The following is a 22,081-nucleotide window of genomic DNA, read 5'->3' on the forward strand; positions in this document are numbered from 1 at the left end:
TATTGGGTAGTGGTTGCAGCTGCTGACGTGTTAGGTAAAGGTTCCTTTATTTTTTTTAAACTTCCATTACTCTGGTATATTTTTTCTTGAAAAGGAAAGATAAGAGGGATACATCTACAGAGGTGATTGTTCACTGGGAACAGCTATCAAATACGCATTATGCTAACTTACTTTGGGGAATCACAAAGAAATTGAAAACAGGTTTTTGCCTTTGAAAAGTCTCTTATTATTTTTTTCTTTTTGAGATCATAATATAATTTCAATATTTCTCACTTTCCTTTTCTCTCTCCAAGCCTTTCCATACACCCCTCCTTGCTCTCTTTCAAATTCATAGCCTCTTTTTACATTAATTGTTGTTACATGTATATGTGTGTATGTATATATATGCACATGTACACACACACACACACACACATATATATATACATACACTGTTTGATCTGTTTAATGTTACTTATATATGTTTTCAGGGAAGAGTATTTGGTATTAAATAACCAATTGATGAGTTCTTCCCTGAGGAAGACTGTTTTTCTCACTCTCAGCATTCCTTAGCTGCCTAGAATTCTTTGTGTAGGGTTTAGGTTTCTTGGGCTTTTCTCTGTCTACTTTGACATGGCCATTGGTGTTGTCCTTGTTAACCTCATGTTGAAGCAGCCACGTTGGCGAGACTTTGGGGGGTAGCTTCTAACATTAGAAGGAGATAGAATCTTACAGCTAAATTCCTGATCCTACGGCTCTTCCTGTCTTTGTACCCACTCTTCCACAATGTTCCCTGAGCCTTAGGTGTGGTAGGGTTTTGTAGATGTATCTATAGGGACTGGGCTCCACAACTCTGCATTTTGATTGGTTTTGATTTTCTATACTGGTCTCTGTTGCAAAGAGAAGTTTCATGATGAATGGTGAAGACAACAGTTATGCTGGTTTAGCAAGGTCGTGGTTGTAGGTTTCCTAATATTCATGACTTTACTAGTACTGAGTGGTTAAATAGGTTTCCGGTACCAAGGATGGTTTCCCTTTATTTGAGCATGTATTAAGCCCAAGTAGGAAACTTTTGGTTACCTCCATGTTATGAATGCCACTACTGCACCCTTAGCTTATTGTGCCATGCTGATCATTGATGTGGTTGACTGTTGGTTGCCTCCCTCCTTTGAAGCTTGCATGATGCTTTCTGGTCAATTCCAGATCAGGAGCCTCTGGGCCTTGCCTATGAAGTGCCTGGTGTCTTCAGCAACAAAATCTCTTATCTTCCACCTCTGGGAAGACAACCAAGGGTAAGAAAAATAGACTGTGTGTTTGGGGGAGTTTCTTGGACATCTCTAACCAATAACTCAAAAGAGGGCTTCTTATGCCTGATATTTGAGTTTTTGTTAGGTGGTCTTCAGTTTATTGAGAGAGCATTATTACCCCAGATGTGAAAAGGTAAGTAAAACTATGTATATTTATATACAGAATTGTATGTGTTGTAATTTCAAAAGATAAATAGTTAATAGTATGATTCCTTATGACTTCTCCAGATATTTTTATTCTTATTTTACCCTCATCCCTCCTTCTGTATTAACATATCTCCCCCATTGTTAAAGAACCTCTCTTTCCATTTCCCTGACCAGATTTCTTATATCCTACCATCTTCCTCTCTATGTCTTTCCAACACCCCTATGCTGTCAATGGTCCCATTTTACTCTCCTGGTTTATGTAGTTACTACAGGCTATGTACTTGTCTCTGAAGATTTAGAGCTAAAAGCCTCTAGTGAGCGAGAACAAGAGACACGTGTCTTTCTGGCTCTGGTTCTGACACTCAACATGATCAACCCATTTACCTGTAGAGTTCATGATACCACATTTTCGTTAACCATTCACTGGTTGAAGGACAGTTAGGTTGTTTCCGTTTCCTAGCTAATGTGACTAGAGTAGTAGTAAACATGGCCGAGCAAATATCTGTGGATATTTGTGAATCTTTGGGCATATGCCAAGGAGTGGCACAGAGGGAGCATATGGTAGATTTGTCTTAGCTTTTTGAGAATGCTCCACACTTCTTTCCATAGCGACTGCCCCATTTTACCATCCCAGCAACAGCAAGTGAGAGCTTCTCCTTTGGCACATCCCTCCAGCATTTTTTGTCAGTTTATTTGTGTTGGCCTTTACCATTCTGACTGCTGTAAGATGAAATCTTCACATTGTTTTCCAACTCCCTAGTTGCTAGGGATGATGAAGAGTTTTTGAGCTATTTTTTAGCCATTTTTTCTTTTATTTTAAGAACTGTTTTTAGGTTTCAGGCCCATTTTTCATGTGTCTTTTGTTTTTCTGACTTTTTTTTTAAAAAAAGTTATTTGTATATTCTGGGTATTTCTCTTCTGTCAGATGTATAGCAGGTAAATATTCTCTCTCATTCTGTGGGTGTCCTCTTCAACTGTTTTTTTTTTTTGGCTGTGTAGAAGCTTTGTAGTTTTATAAAGTTCAACTTGTCAATTGTTGGAAGTTTCTATTCAGAAAGTCTCTTCCTAAACCCATATTCTGTAAGGTTATATACCTGTAAGATTCTGTGTATGGTTTTTGTTTGTTTATTTGTTTTTGTTTTCCTAGTAATTTCAGTGGTTCAGGTTTCATGTTTAGGTCTTTGATCCATTTGGAGTTAGTTTTTGTCCAAGATGACAGACACGGTCTAATTTCCTTCTTCTTTCTTTTTTGTTGTGTCTTTACCTGGTTTTGGTGTTAGAGTGATACTGGTTTCATAGGAAGACTTTGGGAGCATGCCTTCTATTCCACTTTGCTGGAATAATTTAGGAAAAAATATTGACTGTAAATCATTGAAAATCTGGTATACTTCTGTTATGAATTCATCTGGCTCAGGGCATGTTTTTAGGCTGGAAGGATTTTTATTACTATTTTAATCTCCTCATTTGTTATGAATCTATTTATGTTGTTGACTTATTCTGGGTTTAATTTTGGTGGTTTAGCTGAATTTAGAAACTCATCCATTTCTTTTAGGCTTTCCAGCTTAATAGAGTACAGGCTTTTAAAATATTCCATTAAAATATTCTGAATTTTTTTTAGAGTCTGTTGTAATGTTACTCTGTTCATTTCTAATTCTGTTAATTTGGTTCCTCTATTTCTTAGGATTAGTTGGGTCAACAATTTGTCAGTATTGTTTAATTTTATCGAAGAGTCAGGTCTTATAGTCATGGATTCTTTGTATTATTTTTTGTTTCTATTTCATTGATATCTGTTGTTTTTTATTATTTATTTCCATTGATTGGGTTTGGATTTGGTTTGTTCTTGGTTTTTATTTTTGTTTTTTGTTTTTTTTGCTCTTTGACTTGTATCATTTAGCCATTTGTTTGTGTTCTTTCTATTTCTTTTAGAAACTTATAGCACTTAGCGCTATAAGTTTCCCTCGTAGGACTTCTTTCAGTGTGTCTTAGAGTTTTAATTGTATTGCGGTTTCATTTTCATTTAGTTTCAGTTTTTTTTAAATTTCTTTCTTGCTTTCTTCTTTGATCCATTCGTTAATGAGTAATGAGTTGCTTAGTTGCTATGACTTGAGTATTAACAAGAGATTTTCCCTCTGTCAACTTTAATTGTATAGCATTGTAATCAGATAGAACATAGGGGGTTATTTCATTGTTTTTGAATTTGTAAATATTTGTTTTATGTCCCAGGATGTGTTCAATTTTAGAAAAGTTTTTTTTTTTAATGCTAAGTAGAATGTCTGTTCAGAGTTTGGGTGGAATGTTCTATACATAGCCGCTAAGTTAATTTGATATATGATGTCAATTAATTTTGATGCTTTTCTGTTTACTTTTGTTCAGATGACCTTTCTGTTAGAGAAAGTAAGGGACTGAAACCATACACAATAAATGGATTGATGTTAATCTGTGTATTAAATTCAAAAGTACTTTTTAAATGAAATTAGGTGTTTCAGAGTTCGGTGCATAAATGTTTAGGATAGTATTGTCTTCTTGGTTCATGTCTCCTTTTGTAAAATGAAGCGTGCTTCTTTGTATATTGTGATTAGTTTTAGCATCGTCTCTGTTTTGTCAGATATTAAAATAACAACACCTGTTTACTTCCTGGTCCCATTGGACTGCAGAAATTTTGTTCATCCTTTTGCTTTAAGGCAGTGCCTATATAAAACTAAGATGTGTTTCTCATCAACAGCTAGATTTTGTTTCTTGATCTATTTGGACAGTCTGTGTCTTTTTATTGGAGATTTGAGTCCATTTATATTTACAGTTATTATTACAATATGTGTGTTGCTATAATCATTCTGTTGAATTTTGGTGCTGTTGTTTGTGTTCTGAATGGTACTTTGTGTTTTAATAATCATGCCTTTGCACATCTTTCCACAGTCTCTCTGCTAAGCTCATTTCTCTCTTCAGCCAGAAATAATGCTTCTGGGTTTTTTTGTTTTGTTTGGTTTGGTTTGTTAGATATAATTTTATATCTCCCTGACACACTGCCCAGTGTCTGTGTCTGACACAGAAAACATAATGTACTGCTTGATGATTTCCTGGAGGAGATCACCATTGTGTTTCTCAACAACATCAATGCCTTCTTTCCTATTTAATTTGGGGTGTGTTGTTCAGGCATCCCTACGAGGGTCAATTCTCCGAGACCATCTATCATGTCCTAAAGATAAAAGCCTATTCCAGAGATGCTGCAGTGGCTCTAGCACGCTTAGCAATGTCAGAACCAAAGTTATGATCTTCTACATCCCCTAAAGGAGCAGCTCCTCACCCCAGATGGCTGCAGAGAGCATGCGAAAACAGTCAAGTCTTTAAGAGCCATTGGGGAAGATGAGTGGCTTGGAACAGATGCTCCAGCTCTGCCCAGTAAATAATCCAGAGAAAGAACAAATGCAGGGAGAAAGAGGAAGACACCTTTTCTTATTTTTCTTCATATAAAGGAGTTGGCTGAGCCTAACAGAAACATGTGAGAAGAAAGTTATTTTTGGAGCATTTTCAATTCATTTACTGAACTAGGCATTTTGTTTGTGCCTCACCTTAATGTAAATGGAGAGCATATCACCATCTGAGTTTTACGGGTGAGCTAATTAGCACCCAAAGATCTTAGAACATTTTCCCAAGTTCTTACAGGCTCTAAGAGAAATTACATCATATCCAGACTTAAATCCAGGTCTGTGTGACTCCACGTACCTCTATTTTTCTTCCTTGATTGGTGGATATCTGGAGTCTTCCACTGACATTTTAGAAGAGTTGTGTCCATTGAGATGTATCCATCTGGGTCCTGTGTTTTTAGAAATCAGAATCACTACTCGGCAATCACAGTATTCCACACATAGTTTTATGGACCAGGACTAGCTATGTTACAAGCTCAGCATTGTCCCTTATGCTCCAGGTATGTTCAGAGCATCTTTACTAAATGTGGAAGTCAGAGGGCCTCCTTGGCAGCACGCCAAGAACTGATTTCCTGCAAGGAGACAAGGAAAAGCTGCAGACTGAGCCTCGAACTTGCTCATCAGGGTATCAGAATTTAGAGAATTAGAGATTAAAGAATTTCCACCATGGCATCGCTAAGGCTAAGACCCTGCTTGAGAGGTGTGGGGAGAGGACATTGGGTTTGAAGATATGAGAATTTGAGAACCTACCAATCTTGATCTGGTTCTGTCTGTTTCTCCTGGCAGCAGAAGCTGATCTTCCCTGTTTCAGGATAACTCTTTCATCTTGTTTAAAGATGATGAGGGAAGCTCAACCTGGCAAAGAACATTGCTACATCTCCCTTAAGTCATGAGACCAAATGCAACATAACCTGTCAAGGATTTGCTGGGCTTCCAAGGAAGGGGCTAGACCCTAAAGAAGCAAAGGACTTCACCAACCTGAGTGACAGAAGCCAAGAGTGTGTTGGAAACAGGTTCCGAAGGTGCAGGAGGAGAGCAGGAACAGATGTTGGAAAGTGGAGAGAGTGTTCTTTGGCCTCATATTTAACAGCTAGTGAGGCCCCCTGAGACACAGCAGTAGGATGACCGTAGGGATCATGCAGATCACGCTGCATGCCTACAATAAGTAAAATACGCAAAGTGGGAAAGAGAAAGGAAGAATAATTGAAAAAACTCAGCGAATGGTCATATTTGGCTAGATTTACCCCATAAAGCCAAAGAATCTGATCTGATCTCTAATTCTCTAAATTCTGATACCCTGATGAGCAAGTTCGAGGCTCAGTCTGCAGCTTTTCCTTGTCTCCTTGCAGGAAATCAGTTCTGCCAAGGAGGCCCTCTGACTTCCACATTTAATCTGAAACTAGTGGGGACTGGTTTTATTTATTTATTTATTTATTTATTTATTTATTTATTTATTATTTCAGTAGTCATCTTATTCAATAGTTTTGTCCTTCCTTCCTTCCTTCCTTCCTTCCTTCCTTCCTTCCTTCCTTCCTTCATTCCTTCCTTCCTTCCCTTCATCTCTCCAATATCTGATACCCTGAAGCCCTGCAGCTATGGTTACCTTTTCTTTTACTATACTCAACCCAAGAATGCAGTCCTTGTGTCTCACTCCTATGTGCCATATGCTCTCAGTTCCCTTCCAACCTCAGCGAGGAGTCTCATGGCCAGCTAGCTTTCAGGTGACCCAGACCCTGGGGCAGAGCTATGCATGGAACCAGTTGTCTTACGTCTGAGGAGCAGACTCAGTGCAGGTACTTGCCTGTGGACAGGTCATAGGCAAATGCTCTTGAGAGCCACCTGTCGAGAGGCAGGGGACTAGAGAAGGACTGGGAAGACACAGACGCTGAACAAGATAGAGCTACGGGGCTCTGTGGTTTGGTTGTCTCTTCTGAGTTGTCACAAATTGAGACGAGCAACCCAGGCCCTCCACACAGATCCATTTGTAGGTGTTCTAGAAAACAAGCCAGGTGACTGCTGGAGTTATGGCCAACACTGTTTGTGATTGTGGGAAGAGCCTTAAGTGGACATGTGGGCAAGCAACCCATTGCCTTAAGTGACCGCTGTTGAAAGGGTCCATTTGACTCTCTGAAAAGGGCTGCGACCCACTGGTTGAGAACTGCTGGGAGCTCCGATTATGGCTACACTTCTGGTGGTTCTTCCTAAGCTCCATAGTCTAGGGCATCTTTGCTCCAACCTCTCTAGCCATGACTTTTCCCATGGTACCCGACCGGGCTGAGGGGCTAGAGGCACAAACGTTAAGAGGGACAGTCCTTGCTCCTGAGAAACTGGAGTCAAGTCAAGGTGACCAATTGGTAAAACATAAAGTTGTTTAGTATTCCCATATGAACGGAGCTCGGGGAATGGAAATGCTCTGGCCTCATAGAGTTGGGTAGTCACAGAGAACTTTCTATGGGGGTTGTTTTAGCAACAGCGATGGAGATGTGAACTGCCTTTCATAGGTGACTGAAAGGGCCGAGAAACACTATGGAGAGAGGCTGCTGGGATGGCAAAGCTTGGAGGACACTGGAAGCTGCAGGTGCTTAGTGGGTGTTAGATTGTAACATGCATGCATCTGGAAAGCAGTGAGCTCCCCGTCAGGGCCAGCATTCAAGTTTCGAGAACAGCAATAAAATCTGGAACAACTCTGCACCCAGAGAGGTTAGGATCAATGCTTATGAGCACACTTAACAGAGGAGGGTGGGCTACGCTGAAGAGCACCAAGCTTCTGCACTCAGCAGAAGGTCCTCACATGGCTATTATTTTCCCCTCTCCTTCTCTCCTCAAAGATAAGACCCTGCTTTTTGGGGAACTTGCATCAGAGTCTGCCTTTGAACTTGGGAAAATAGCCAGTGATTCCAAAATGGGCACCCCGAATTTACTTAGGGCAGGGTCTCCCTGGAGAATGGGGCTTTGTTTGATGGCTCGCTTTTACCAACTAGCTCTCCCTCGGGCAATGCCCCACTGTAGAACGGGTTAGGCATGGAAGGGGCCTCTGTCTCCTTACACCACTCTTCCTATTGGATATACAGGGACATTGTGATGAAGAGTCGGACATGGACTGACTTGTGGTCCATCAGGAAAGAAGCGAATTGAGTGTGATTCCATGAGAAAATCATGTTTGGATTTGTCATCTCGCTTCTCCTAATGGGTTTTTGGGTCCAGGATGAGATGGAGAAGCCAGGAATAAGTCCAGACATCACACCTGGCAGAGGTGTGTGCTCGTCTGGAGACTGGTGTAAAAATGCTCGTGAGAGGAGAAAGGATCGTCAGTGTTCTGACTTGGGGATGCTTGTCAGAGAGCCAGGGTTCGGCCTTGTGGACACATCAGAGGGTGTCCATGTATTCTCACAAGGAGAATCCATCGTCTCCTGCCACCTTCTTTTACAAAGATGAAATGGAGACTCAGAATGAAGAGGGACTTAGCTCAGGGTCACAAAGCCAGAATGTGACACAGCCCAGACTGTAGCATTGTCTTCAAAACCAGGACGGACTGTGGCTCAGCAGCTGGGCTGTCAAGCCCCTGAGCTCAAATCCTGCTTCTGCTGTTTGCTACCCATGTATTAAGAAAGTCACTCTGTATTTCTGAGCGTTTACTGCCTGTAAAATGAGGTCAATGGGAGAACTGAGTCCTTAACAGAGGTGCAGGTGTTGGTTCACAGTAGCTATGAATCTTCAGACGGAGCCTCCTATTTCACCTTGAAATCTTAGAAATAGCGCTCCAGAGTAGGACCGAGAAGGGGTTACCACCGGCTATTTCAAACACAAAAGTGAGAGGAAGGCGGGGTGTGAAGATGCCCAGCACCCTGGGAGAGACAACCCGGTGATGTCTCTGAGTACAGGTGTGAACAGAACCCACAGCTAGAGGAAGCAGCAGCTACAGCTGTGGGCAGGCCTGGCAGGCTCTATTTTTATCTCTGTCCTGTGGAGTAGCTGACATTTGGCCTTGTGGGTAAAGGGAAACCCAGGTGCATAGCAAGACTTTTGTTCTTGTAAGTCCTCTATAGGGGATTGGGCAGGTGAGTTTAGATATGGTGGTGGCAGCAGTGGTGTTCCTGCCATTGGGCCGGTAGGCCTGAAGAAACAAGCCCAGTGGTCTTGATGGTTAGTATGGGGTAGATGGAAGTAGAAAGATAAATGGGAGAGGGGGATTAATTTCTTGTGAAGAGCAAAGGAGAGCAGAAGGCCATGATGCTTTCATCTCCTGACACAAAAACACCGAGTTATTTACATTTCTTATTCCCTTGACAGACACCTGAGAGTAACTTAGAGAAGGAAAGATGTATTTCTGACCAAGGGAAAAAAACAGGAGTTATCAGTTAAGAAATAGAAGCTATTTAAAAAACAGAGGCGGGGTTGTGTTGTAATAGGAGCGGCGGGATGGCTCAGGTGTGTAAAAACACTTGTGACCTAAACATAAAGGCCTGAGATTGAATTTCCAGAACCCACAAAAAGCTGGATGCATAGCGTGAGGGTCTGTAATCCTTGCTCTCTCAAGCATGAGGATGGGTGGTAGAAAGAGGAAGATCCTGGAGGCTGGGGGCTAGCTAGCATGGAATAAGCAAGGAAGAGACTGGACTTTGAGAACATAGAAGGCAATGGCTGGTGCCTGAAGTTGTCCTGACTCAATGCCTGTGTATCTTCATTCACATGTTTATATGGGAATGTACACACACACACACACACACACACACACACACACACACTGGAAATCTTATATCTGAAAGACCTAATAACAGAAATAAACAATTGCCTAGAAAAGGCCAGGTAACTAAGATGAGGAACACGAAGCAGGATCAGGCTCTGATGTGCCTTTTCGGTAAAGACAAGACACAGACAGTATTTTAGACTGTGTCATTGTAATATAAAAACAGCTACAGACAAAATACAAACGAATGGGAATGGCTGTGTTTCAGGAAATCTTTGTCTAGCAAAGGAGACAAGGTAGAGACTAGGGCATCTTCAATACATTTTATGTCGTCGGCATTATCCCAATACCCAGAGCATACAACAAAATGAAACAAATGTATCCGTAAATCAAATACAGACCAATAGAAAAATTAATTTCTCACAATCAACTGAAGGTAACATGAAGAACACAAGTGCAACTCGTTACTGAAAATCGCAAATGTAATCCGCCATATCAACCAGCTACGGAAAAGTAACACATTCATAGACACAGAAAAGACCATACTCATCATTGACAGACTCAGCAAACTGAAAATAAAGAGTCCCCTAGGCTGACAAAGGGTCTACAGAAGCCTGTATATGTATTTCTGCATGAGCAAAGCTCAAAGATAGAACATTGAATGAAGAAAGATACCCATACTCAGTGAATAGACTGCAGAGCTATCCTGAATACAGTATGATATCATGGCCACAAAGTTTAATACTTTGCAAATTATCTCATATTACTTACAGATACCACATATGCTTTCAAGGGAGTAGGGAACATTAAAATGACTCTAAATCGTAACGCTTAAATTCTTTTTAAAACTGTGACTCAAACACGACACAAAAGTAAGGTCTAAGGACAGAAGGGAAGTACATGATCATGCATTATTTTACCCTTGATACTTTCCTATACGGTCAGCATTTTATGTCAAAAATATACTCTTTACTTAAAAGGCATGAATACTATGATTAAAGCTTGCTAGGATTTTATGGCATGAGGCCTAGGCAAAGGGGGAAGGAGTCCAGGTCCCAGGGGTGGGGGGCTTTGTGCAGATGACTCTCTCTAGCAATTCCAGCACACTTTCTGTGGCTTGGCAGGGCTCAGGCGCAACTTCTAGCAGAATAATTGACTTTACACGGCCAGTGATGAGGTCTGCCCGCCCCTTATGTACAGATAAACTGAAGCTCAGGAAGTTCAACAACGTATTGTCAATCAGAAAGCCAGTGAGGGAGGGGCTAGGACACAGACTTCACAGGCTGGTCCCAAATCATATGTTTTTTTTTTTATGGTGATATTTGTTGTATAGAAGCTTTCCGTTTTCTCTGGAAAATGGGACCAGAACCAGTAGTGAGAAAAGGAGAGAAATCAGAGGGGGTGATGAGATCTCTAGAAGAGGGGCTTTAGTAATGCTTCCTGTGGCCTTGACACTACAGGACGGGCTGGCTAACCCTTAGAGGACACTCAGATCTGCTTCTAGACATGGCAAGATCTGTACAGTGGTTTATGAAGGCAAATTCATGGCCAGCCCCTACCTGAGGACTTGTGGGGTTAGATGGGTTAACATCTGCAGGCTAAACACTAGCCATGGTTTGAGATTATAAAAAAAAAACCAACCAGCTTTTCCTATAGCTTGGCTCATTCTATCGAATCACTTTTCTCCCTTATTGTGTGTTTCCAAGGGGCGTGGCTGAGTTTTCATTTCATGCAAGCAAGGATAGTGATATTAGATGGCGTGTCATCACTTTCCAGATTTTTCATTAAATAACGCAAAGTTATTTAATACATTCTTTGGCTCAGTTGTTAAAAACAAAGGCAAAAACAAGTCTGAGAACAGCAGTGACCGAGAAAAGAGTCTACCTATGTCTCCAAACATGTTTTCGGTTGAGCCATACATGAATATCAGCCCTCCAACCATGAGACAAGTCAGGGAACCCCAGGGAACCCCATCACTCTTGGTCCCTTCACTGGTTAGTTATATCCGCCTTGGAAAGGAGGTGAGGAAAGAAAGAAGTGATAGGAACAGGGCTTTCGCTCGCTTCAGGTTGATTTTTTTTTCTCCCTTCCTGGCAGAAAGGGACAAGAGTTTATTTACATACCCCGACTATCTTCTTCTTTAGATCTGGTAAGAGTCCGCACACCAAAATTGCTTGTTAGAAACCACAACAGTATCCTGTGGCATGTCTTTTAGGATGGCCACTGAATTAGCTCTTGCCTCGTTGCTGTAACAGAATGCCCGGCAAAAAGCAACTTAGCGGGAGGAAGGGTTTAATCTTTAGGTTCATGACAGGGAATGTATTGGGGCGGAAACATGAGGCAGCTAGTCATTTTGCTTTCCCAGCCTGGCAGCAGACAGTAGAGTGAGGGGGTGTTGATGCTCAGCTAGTTTCATCTGTTTCCCCTTTTTATTTGGTTGGGAACCCCACTCTATGGGGTGTTGCCATCCACATTCACGGTGGGGTTTCTCTTCTCGCTTAGTTAAAGCTTTTAGGAGACAGCTTCACAGACGTGTCCAGAGGTATGTCTCCTGGGTGATTCCAAATCCAACCACACTGACAGTGAAGATTAATTATCATAGTTACTGTCAGAAAAGATGAAAAAAAGTGATGTGGGAGTGTCATATATCAATCTGTTGATTTCATTCGTTAAGCAATAAAGAAACTGCTAGGCCCATTTGATAGGCCCACCCTTAGGTGGGTGGAGTAAACAGAATGGAAGGCTGGGAGAAAGAAGCTGAGTCTGAGAGTCACCATGATTCTCCCACTCCAGACAGATGGAGGTTAAGATGATTCCTGGTAAGCCAGCTGGTGGGCTACAGCAGATTATTAGAAATGGGCTAGTCCAGGTGCGAGAGCTAGCCTAGAAGAGGCTAGATAGAAATGGGCCAAGCGGTGTTTAAAAGAATACAGTTTCCATGTAATTATTTTGGGGCATAAGCTAAAGCTAGCTGTGCAGGCGGCAGGGGTGCCAGGGATGCAGCCCCGCCACTCCTATTTCAACAAAAACGACAGAAGGAAAGAAGAGAAAGAAAGGAAGAAAGAAAGAAAGAAAGGGAAAGGAAAGGAGAAAAAGAAGGAGAGGAACGGAAATAAGTATTGGTGAAACCTGAAATTCTTATGCACTAATGTTGGGACAATGAAATAGTGCTGGCTTCTGTACAAAACAACATGGAAATTATTGAAAAATTATAATTACCCTATATGATCCAGAAAGTCCACTTCTGCTTGTGTATCCAATAGAATTGGAGTCAGGACCAACAGATCTGTGATTTGTCTGCCCATGCTTGTAGCAGTGTTAGTCATGATGGGTAGGAGCAACTCAAGTGTCCACTGAGCAGATAAATATGTAAGATGCTCGGCCAACATGTAGTGGAGTGATAGTCAGCCTTAAAAGGGCAGGGAATTCTGCCACGTGCTACAATGATGAACCATGAGACCACTATGCTCAAGTGAAATAAGTCAGTCAGGTTGACAGAAAACTTGTATGAAGTACCTAGAACAATGAACCACAGAAACAGAAAGAGTAGTGCTTAGAAAGAGCTAGAATGGGAAAACGGTAGAGAATTATTGCTGGCTGAGTGTGATTCTTCAGGTTTGAAGATGAAAAGAGGTCTGTGGATGGATGATGGAGATGGTTTACGCCATGTGAGGTCACCTCATGCCACTGGGCACCATAGTTAGTTGATCCTGGGTAAAATAGCAACTTCTATGTCAAGTGTATTTTACCACAACTAACTAACTAACATGCTAGCATGTAATTAAAAAAACTAAAACTTAATATAAAAATTTAAAATTTATTTGCTAAGTCAAATAGCTGGGAAATGAAAAAGGAGAAGGCTGGATAGGCGGGGAAGCCTCAGCAAATCTTCCACAAGGAAAAGGGAAGGACTTGTTCCCCAGAGGCCCATTTGCCTCAGTAGGGCAGCTGAGGGGCACAGTTTCGGACAGGGGTGTGAAAACACACCCTGGAGGCCTTATAGGCCTTTGCACTTGATTGCCCACCCCCCCCTAAGAGGGAGGAATAGTGAGTGAGCCTAGGAGGATGGGCACTGGAGTTGGGAACTGAGTCAGGCCTGCCATGGACCCCTCCAGTCAGGAACCTGCTCCTGGGCCTCAGAGTCAGTCCAGGACCCACTAGGATTCTCAAGACCACACCCACCATTCTTTGCTTAGTCTGATAGTGATCTTGCTGAGCCAGGGGGGCAGTGTGCATCCTCTTCAGAGAAAGCTGGGCTGTGGCAAAAATTCAGGTTCTCATTACTGGTTTCTAAAGAGGGTGGGGAAGTGTGAAGGGTGGAGGAGCTATTTCTCTAATCACATAATTAAATTAGAAACTGGTTGGTTGCTCCCAGTGGTGCAGACACACCTAAATAGTCCTGCAGGGAAGTCACCCAGCCGCAGAGCAACTCCTCTAGCTCTGGAGGGGTTTTGAAATTTTTGGACCTGACTTCTCAGTTCTCCATATACACCAATCATTTATTGACTATCTAATGTGTGTTGAACATGTAAACACTACCCTCGAGTTGGTCACAGAATCAATGGTGGACCTCGAGTTACTGTATAGTGTACTACGTTCCATAATATGGTGGTAAAAAACGTTAGCCTGACAGGCATCTTTCTAAGTGATTTGCATAGAGTTGGTTAAGGCTGAAGGAAATACCTATGAGGTAAATGCCATTACTAGCTACTTAGAGATGAAGATATTGAAGCATAGTGTCTACCATTTCTAAATTTCATCAAAGTTTCAAATGGCACGTGTGTCTTTTGTTGCGCTTGTACCAAGTTGCTTTGTCACTACAGTGTATTTTGTAGTTTATTTTAAGGTCAGGTATTGTTATCCCCTCTAGTGTTCTTTCTCCGTTGATGTTTTTGACTATTTGTGGTCATTTGCATTCCCTTATGAATTCTTGAACTGTTTTATTTTTCTAGCTAGTTCTATGTAGAATGGCATTGCAGTTTTGACAGGAGTTACACTGAACAAACAGGTTGCTTTTGGTAAATACAACTCTTTCTACAATATGTATTTTGTCGATCTAGGAGCATAGAAAGTCTTTTCACCATCTAATATCTTCTTTGGTTTCCTTCTTCAATGTCTACGAGTAGAGATTTCTCACTGCTTTGGTTAGGTTTATTCCTAGGTAATGCCCCCCCTTTTGTTGTTGTTATTGAAAGTAGATTCCTCTCTTATATAGTACATACCAACCACAGTTTCCCCTCCCTTCACTTTTCCCAGTACTCCTTCTTCTCTTCCCCAGATCCACTGCCCCTCTATTTCCTCTTCAGAAAAGACCAGGCTTCCAAGAGACCACAGTCAAACAGGACTAAACAAGATGCAGGAAGATAAGACAAAATCCCTCATATCAAGACTGGACAAGGCAACCTAATAGGAGGAAAAGAGTCTCAGGAGCAGCCAAAAGGGTCAAAGATACACTTGCTTCCACTATTCAGAGTCTCATAAGTACACCAAGCTAAGAGCCATAACATACAAGCAGAGGACCTGGTCCAGAAGGACCCATGCTTGCCATTTCAGGCTCTGTGAGTCCATGTGAGTCCTTCATAGTTGGTTTGGTGGGATGTGTTCTCCTGGTGTCCTCCAGCCCCTGTGACTCCTCCAGTCCTCCAAGAGGAGTGGCTCTTTCTCGGATAATATCAGGCTGTCGTGGGCACTCTGCACCTGCTCCTATCTGCTACCAGAGGAAGCCTCTTTTTCCTTCAGCTACTGTGAATGAGATAGTTTTCTTAATTTCTTTCTTTGTGAATTCATTATTTGTATAGATAAAAGCTACTGATTTTGTGTTTTGCAATTCTACTGAAATTGTTTATTAGACTTAAGAGATTTCTGGTGAGTTCTATGGGACCTTTTAAGTGTAATTAATGTGTGAAAATAAGATAATTGATTTTTTTCCTTTTTAATTTTACATCTTTTATGTCTTTCTCATGTCTTATTGTTCTAAGGCTTTAAATATTATACTGAGTAAGAAAGGCATCCTTGTCTTGTTCTGGACTTGAGCAGAAATGCTGTCAGTTTTTCCTCTGTTTAATATAATGTTGGCTATAGGTCTGTCATATATGGCCCTTATTATTTTGATGTATGGTCCATCTGGTTCTAATTTTTCCAGGGCTTTTATTATGAAAGTATATTGATTTTTGTCAAGTGCCTTTTCCATGTCTATGAAGATGATCATTTGATTTTCATACTTAAGTTTATTTATAATGATGTATTATATCTTTGTGTACATTGGAACAACCTTGCATCTCTGGAATAAAACCCATTTGGTCTTGACATACATTCTTAATATGTTCACAAATTTGATGTGTGAGTATTTTCTTGAGAATTTTTGTATCCATATTCGATAAGAAAAGTCTTGACTTTTGATTCGTCATTTTCTTTTTTATTTGTATTCTCTGGTTTTGGTATCAGGAAGTACTGGCTTCAAAGAATGAATTTGGTAGTGTTCCTTCTCTTTAAGAGAAGTGTTGATCCTAAATCTCCCTTAAATGCCTAATAGACTTCGTCAGTAAATTTATACCTAGCCACCAGGGAAATATGGATTAATACATGTTTGAGATACCATTTCTCTCTAGTCAGAATGGCTAGCATCAGGTAGACTGACAATTAGTGCTAGCAAGACTGTGGGGAAAAACGAGGGTCTACCTGATGGTGGTGGTGTGAACTACTCCAGCCATTATAGAAATTTTTGTGGAAATTTCTCAAAATATTAAACATAGAAATACCATTTGACATCTAAAGGCCTCCACGTTCGATGGTAGAGATGCTTCACACATCTGGGTTTGTTAGTGCTCAATTCACAACAGCAAGCAAACTGAACAATATATGCCCACCCACGAATGAATAACACACAAAGTGAAAACACACGAAGTAAGTTTACTTCGCTCTAAAGAAATACGGAATTCTGAAGTTCTCAGGGAAATCGATGGGCTTGGCTAATATTATATTGAGTGAGATGGCCCTAACTTAGAGAGACAAAAAAAAAAGTATATTTTCTCTCATATACAAATCCTAGATTGTAACTTAAATAAATGGGAGTTAATGTGGCCAACTCTCACCCAAACTAGAAATGAAACCAAGAAAGGCTAAAAGGAGATGAAGCAAAGGACAGATCATGGGAGATATGGTAATATGAAAGCAGAATGGAGACAAAGGCATGGGGAAGAGCTGTGTGGGATAATCAACTAAAAGAAATTGTGTTTAAAGATTTCATTACAACATCTAATCCATAGTGTGCTGATTTTAAAGGTTTTCCATAAAATTATATTCCTATAGGCTTAAGCACAAGGGTCAAGAGAATGAGAGCACTCAGAGGAAGGATAAAGCATACCCGTGAACATGGGAGTAGGCTTCCCAAAGATAAATGCCTGTGAATATGGAAGTGTATAGCTAGAAGTATTCTCTGTCTCTCTGGTCCCCCTGGGCCAGTTTCTCTCTGCCCACCTGTTCCCAAATAACCAGAGGCTTGATATCAGTTACAGCTGTCTGGCCATTGGCTTAGGCTTCTTACTGGATAGCTCTAAACTATAAATGAACCCATTTTTATTAGTTCATATTTTACCATGAGGCTCATGATTTCTTACCTCATATCCAGCTACCCTGGCAGCTACATGGAGTCTTCATGACTTTGCTGTCTCTCTCTCTCTCTGTGTATCTTTGTTTGTACCTCCTGCCTCGCTATATTTTACCTGTTCATTGGCCAAAGCAGCTTTATTCATCAACCAATAAAAGCAACACATATTCACAGCATACAGAAGGACATCCCACATAATCTCCCCTTTTCTGTCTAAATAAAGGTTTTAACTTTAACATAGTAAAATTACATATAACAAAACAGTTATCAAGCAAGAATTATTATAACATTTATTCTATTTGTATTAGGCAAAATTAAATACTCTATCATCTATCCTATCTTTGTGAGGTTTTATATCTAATTTATCTTCTATCATTACTAAGGAAAACTATGCAGTTTTCAACTACATCAAAAACCCCAGAAGAATATAATATTACCTAAGTAAACAGGAAGAGCACTAAAAGAAACTTCAAACACTCTAGAACTAACAGAAACGTCTTGTTGCCTAGACAGTTACCCAAAGTTCTTTTGAAACATTGGGAAATTCTTCTTCAGCCTACAGGCCCATAGTATCTGGCAGACTTTTCAGTGAAGCAGGAAATTTGGGGATCTGTTCTGCCTTGTACTGGCAAAGTTCATCTGTTGCTTTCTTCTGTGTCCAGCAGAATGGCTGGCAGTTTCTTCCGTGAAGGAGGAATCCTGAATGATTTGGCAAGTTTAGCAGTCACTTTTCTGTGGGTCCTACATGTCCAGTTGATACGAGATATCATCAAAAACTCAGAAGCAGGGGTCTGGAGACAGGAACCACAGTTGAGGGAACGAAGGACTGCTGCTCTCTGCCACATTCTCCACAGCTTGCTCAGCCTGCTCTGGTGTAGACTCCAGGACCATCCAAGGTGGGGGGACAGGCCAATCTGATGGAGGCAGTCCCTCAACCTTTAATCCCAGCACTCAGAAGACAGGCAGATAGATCTCTGTGAGTCTGAGGTCAGCTTAATCTACAGAGTGAGTTCTGGGACAGTCAGAGCTATATAGTGAGACCCTATCTCAAACAAACAAACAGACAAAAAAAGAACCACCCCAAAAACAAAAACAAAAGACAAAACAAACAACCCCCCCCAACAAACCGCTGGAGACATCACTGTTATTTCAGGCACACCATTTTCCTGAGAACAACAAAAATGACTGTGAAAACAGCTTGTATGTCAGAGCAGCATACGCCATGCTGGCAATGGTTATCCTTAATCTCAATCACATGATGCTGTTGAGGAAGTGACCTTTGACAGGGCTGATAGGAGGGGCCCTTTGAAAACATGATACAATGTGTGATAGCCCCTTTCCACGTATGTAGAGCCTAGAGAGTAATGCCTACAAGTGGATGGGGGAACTTCAGTCCTGACTAGGGCCAGCGGACATGTCAAATGCCAAGAAAGTCTATCTACCTTCTTACCATGTAGGTAGCTATGCATATAGGTAAACTCATGCATGTACAAGTGCACACACTCCCGTGAACATGTACATGCCACACCCACAAACATACACAAAGGTACAGGTGATTAATTTTGCTTTAATCTCAAGAAAACCTGGACATCTGTTAGGATGGCATCTGATTTAGTAAAAAAAACTCAGTTATTTTAAGTTTTTTTTTTAAACAGAAAATACGCTTTCTATTGTCTGCAGACAGCTCAGATACCACACAAGAATTGACTTTTAATAGCGAGATTGCTCTGCTTCTTCCAGTAAGGTGACCGGTTCAGACATTTCCATCTCCCTAATTCAGTTTTCTGATCTAGAAAATGGAGTTGCCACCTTCCTCAACGGTGCTTTTCTGGCAGCTCTGAATTAGCATATGTAAAGAACTTCTTGGCTAGGCAAGTTGGTTCTCCAGTAACTGTCTTGGCACTGAATAATTTGTTATTGTGGCTACTCACCTCTTAATGAAGCAAATTCCCTCGACTGAACTTTCACCTCCCATCTTCTCGAACCATTTAGCTCCTTTAGATAAGAGTTTTGGCTACTGAAACCACAGAGTTCCGTGGCTAAGAGATAGTGCAGGTATTCCTGCCTCCTACCGCCCCCACGTACTGACTGCAACATCCGACCGCTGCTGCAAGCTATTTACCAGAGCTGCTTGTCTTCCTAGGACACAGCGGTGTTTACCATACAGAGCTGGTATACAGGTTATGCGACGTTCGGGTGAGTTTATGTGGCTTCTAGTGAAGGAGAGGTCAGAACTCAATGAAGTAAAATCACTTGCTCTCCTCATTCTTTGAAAGACTGAAAATGAGGCATGCTGGTCTGAGGCAGGGGGCGTCACTAAAGTGCTCACCAACATGGAGCTGAAGCCTGGCCTGCTAAGGGTGCTTGCTCTGTAAACGCTGCCGGCAGCTCAGGGCTCAGTTTTGCTAGTGGAGCAAATTCTCGGTAAACAATATCTCGTTCTCTCTCTCCAGAAACCCGAGGTGTGAGACGAGAAAAATCCCTCAGCCCGGAGGTCAGTGGTGACCTTTCCACCGAGGCTGTTTACCGAAGCCAGCAGCCTGGGGTGGGCGAGCAGACAGGGTGGGAATTCCCTCCCGAGCCCTGAGCATGCCTCACTGCCTGCTCAGGGTTTCTGTTGGGCTGAAACTACCCTTCGCGAAGCAGCCAGAGAAGGGGAGACTCCGCTGTTCTGTTTCCCCCCACTTCGTTTTGAAAAGTGAAACTCTCAGACTAGCTTTCCTAAATCGCAACCAAGCCAAAGCCTTTCTGATGGGGCAAACACAGGAGAACACACCCAGGGGCACGCTAACTTTGGCTGTTGTCTTCCTGGGCTGCAGAACCCCAGCAGAACAGGTTCCCAGGCCGCCTGGGACAGCTGGAAGGCAGCTTTGCTTTCCTTTGAATTTATCGGCTGACTCCTCCTTCCTCCCCGCCTCAGCCTTGATTTATGGTTGTACAGACTCGGTGGGGTGGCTTTGCTCCAACGTTATTTCTCTCTTCAGAAATAAACAGGGATTTTTACAGCTTCATAACCGTCCCTAAATTTGTTTGTTCTTCCCTCTGCACAGCGTGGGCCATGTTTGTTCCCTGGAAAAGTCGCTTCTCTAATCATTTTCACTTTTCAACAGCTTTTGTTTCTTCTTCTTTCTTGAAGGTTTATAAAAACGCGGATGACACATTTGCTTCAGGTGAAATGATACCTTAAACGTTTTCCCTGGCACTCGCTGGGAGTCTGGGTGGCTAGAGGCCCTGTTGTCTTTGCTTAGAGTGCAATGTGCACAAATCCGAAAACTCTAAAACACACTCGTGCCTTCTGTGAGGCTGTACCAGCCTTGTTCCCCCACTCGGTGCCTGGTCCGCTCATCCAGCCACGTGGCTGGATACCCTCTCTTCACGTATTATTTATGCTCCAGGGCAGCTCCCTTGACTCTGGCTGCTCTGTGCCCCTTCTCCAGCCGGCAAACATCTGCTTAACCTTCAAGGCCCAGTTCATATGCATGCATATTTATGAGGCCTTCCCAAATTCCCCTAACTGAACTCACACATTCCCTCTCAGCCTTCAGGAAGGAGCTTGCACACATTCTCTCAGTGTCTGTTTCTATTCACATTCCAGCCTCCGACATCATACCTGTCCTATAAGGTCCTTAAAAGTCTCATCTGAAGTTGCTTCCTTCTACCTAGCGTACTCTGGCGTGGAAGATGGACATGGGAGACTTTATTCAGGTGATTTTAAGTGGTACCCATTCTGGGAACTACTGGAGGTTATGAGGGTGACAGTGAGCTCCTGTGTTGTGTAGAAGACCATAGAGATTTAATACAAGTTTAGGGGTGACCAAGATTGAAATGGATGGGGCTGAGGCTTCAGTTGTGTTCAATTCAGTCACCCTTCCAGAACAAAAGGGGAATCTTGGGTATCTCCTAGCTTGGGTATCAGGTGGATGCATTGCCTGGAACCCTTGTTGTCATGCCCCCCAGCACACATACATATTAGGTACACATGGGCCAATGCCTGAATTTGGCGTGCTTCCTATTTTGTGTAGGATTGAACCGGTGCTCATTTTAGGTCATGCCTGCTCCACCTCTTGTACTGGCCTCACCTGGATTCTGCTAGACCTGAGGATGTTTCAGTGTGCCTCTGAGACAATCCCACTTCTGCACACTTTGCCCAGAAGTAGGGTAGCAACGAGTACCTGGAACTGAGGGCAAAAGCCCCTCTTCTAAGACTCCAACGATATAGTAAAGACTCTAGGACCCCACACCTTATTCATTCATCCAGATCACTTCTCTGTGAACCTAATGTGTGCTGTGGATTATGGAGGTGCTGTCGAGACTAAGGTGACTTCATGACATTGCTGTTTTTCAAGAATTCTAGACTCACTGCAGGAGGTGGGTATTAGAGAAAGCTAAAAGGCAGGCCTGAGGAAAGTCTGAATCCCAGTGTGATCCAAGGCCTTCCTCTGTCTGCTCTTGGCTTGTTCATCTCCTTGTTCTGTTTGCAGTACAGGGTTATGAGTGCCTGTTCCACAGGTCAAGGTTAGAATTACCAGCATAAACTTATTGTGGTGTCAGCACCTAGTAGTGCTTCAATAAATATTGGTTTACTAAATGGCAACAGATTAGTGGTTTTTGCTCTTAGCCTTAATGGTGGAAGTTACAAAATAATCCCACACTAGTTTGGAATTATATATAATAAAGGGTTATTTTTTTGGGGAGACTCACAGATCACAGCCCTCTGCACGAATGGGGAACAGGAACAGAGTCAAGCAGAAAGAAGCCAGAGTTGTGCAAGCTTTACAGATGCATTTATAGTATAGGAGACCACACCCAAGAAGGCTGGTATCTTAAAGACTATTGGCTGAAAGAGCTGATGGAGCTCCCACAGCATTTCCCCCTTTTGTTTAAGTAAGAGAGTTCTAAACCCAATACAAAACTATGTACACTAGGAACAGAT

The 22,081-nt window shown here is 42.0% G+C and overlaps 1 long non-coding RNA gene across 1 annotated transcript; it reads right to left on the reverse strand.

The window, feature by feature from the left end:
• Positions 1-4,950: 4,950 nt before the first annotated feature.
• LOC142833753 (uncharacterized) lies at positions 4,951-19,417 on the reverse strand. Its single transcript, XR_012907443.1, has 3 exons — positions 19,080-19,417; positions 5,834-6,011; positions 4,951-5,244 (listed from the first exon to the last, which is right to left on the reverse strand). It is a non-coding gene; the product is annotated as an uncharacterized LOC142833753 (long non-coding RNA).
• Between the last annotated feature and the right edge of the window lie 2,664 nt (positions 19,418-22,081).

This window comes from Microtus pennsylvanicus, chromosome 13 (genome assembly GCF_037038515.1).
Source record: "Microtus pennsylvanicus isolate mMicPen1 chromosome 13, mMicPen1.hap1, whole genome shotgun sequence".
In the NCBI taxonomy this organism is placed as follows: domain Eukaryota; kingdom Metazoa; phylum Chordata; class Mammalia; order Rodentia; family Cricetidae; genus Microtus; species Microtus pennsylvanicus.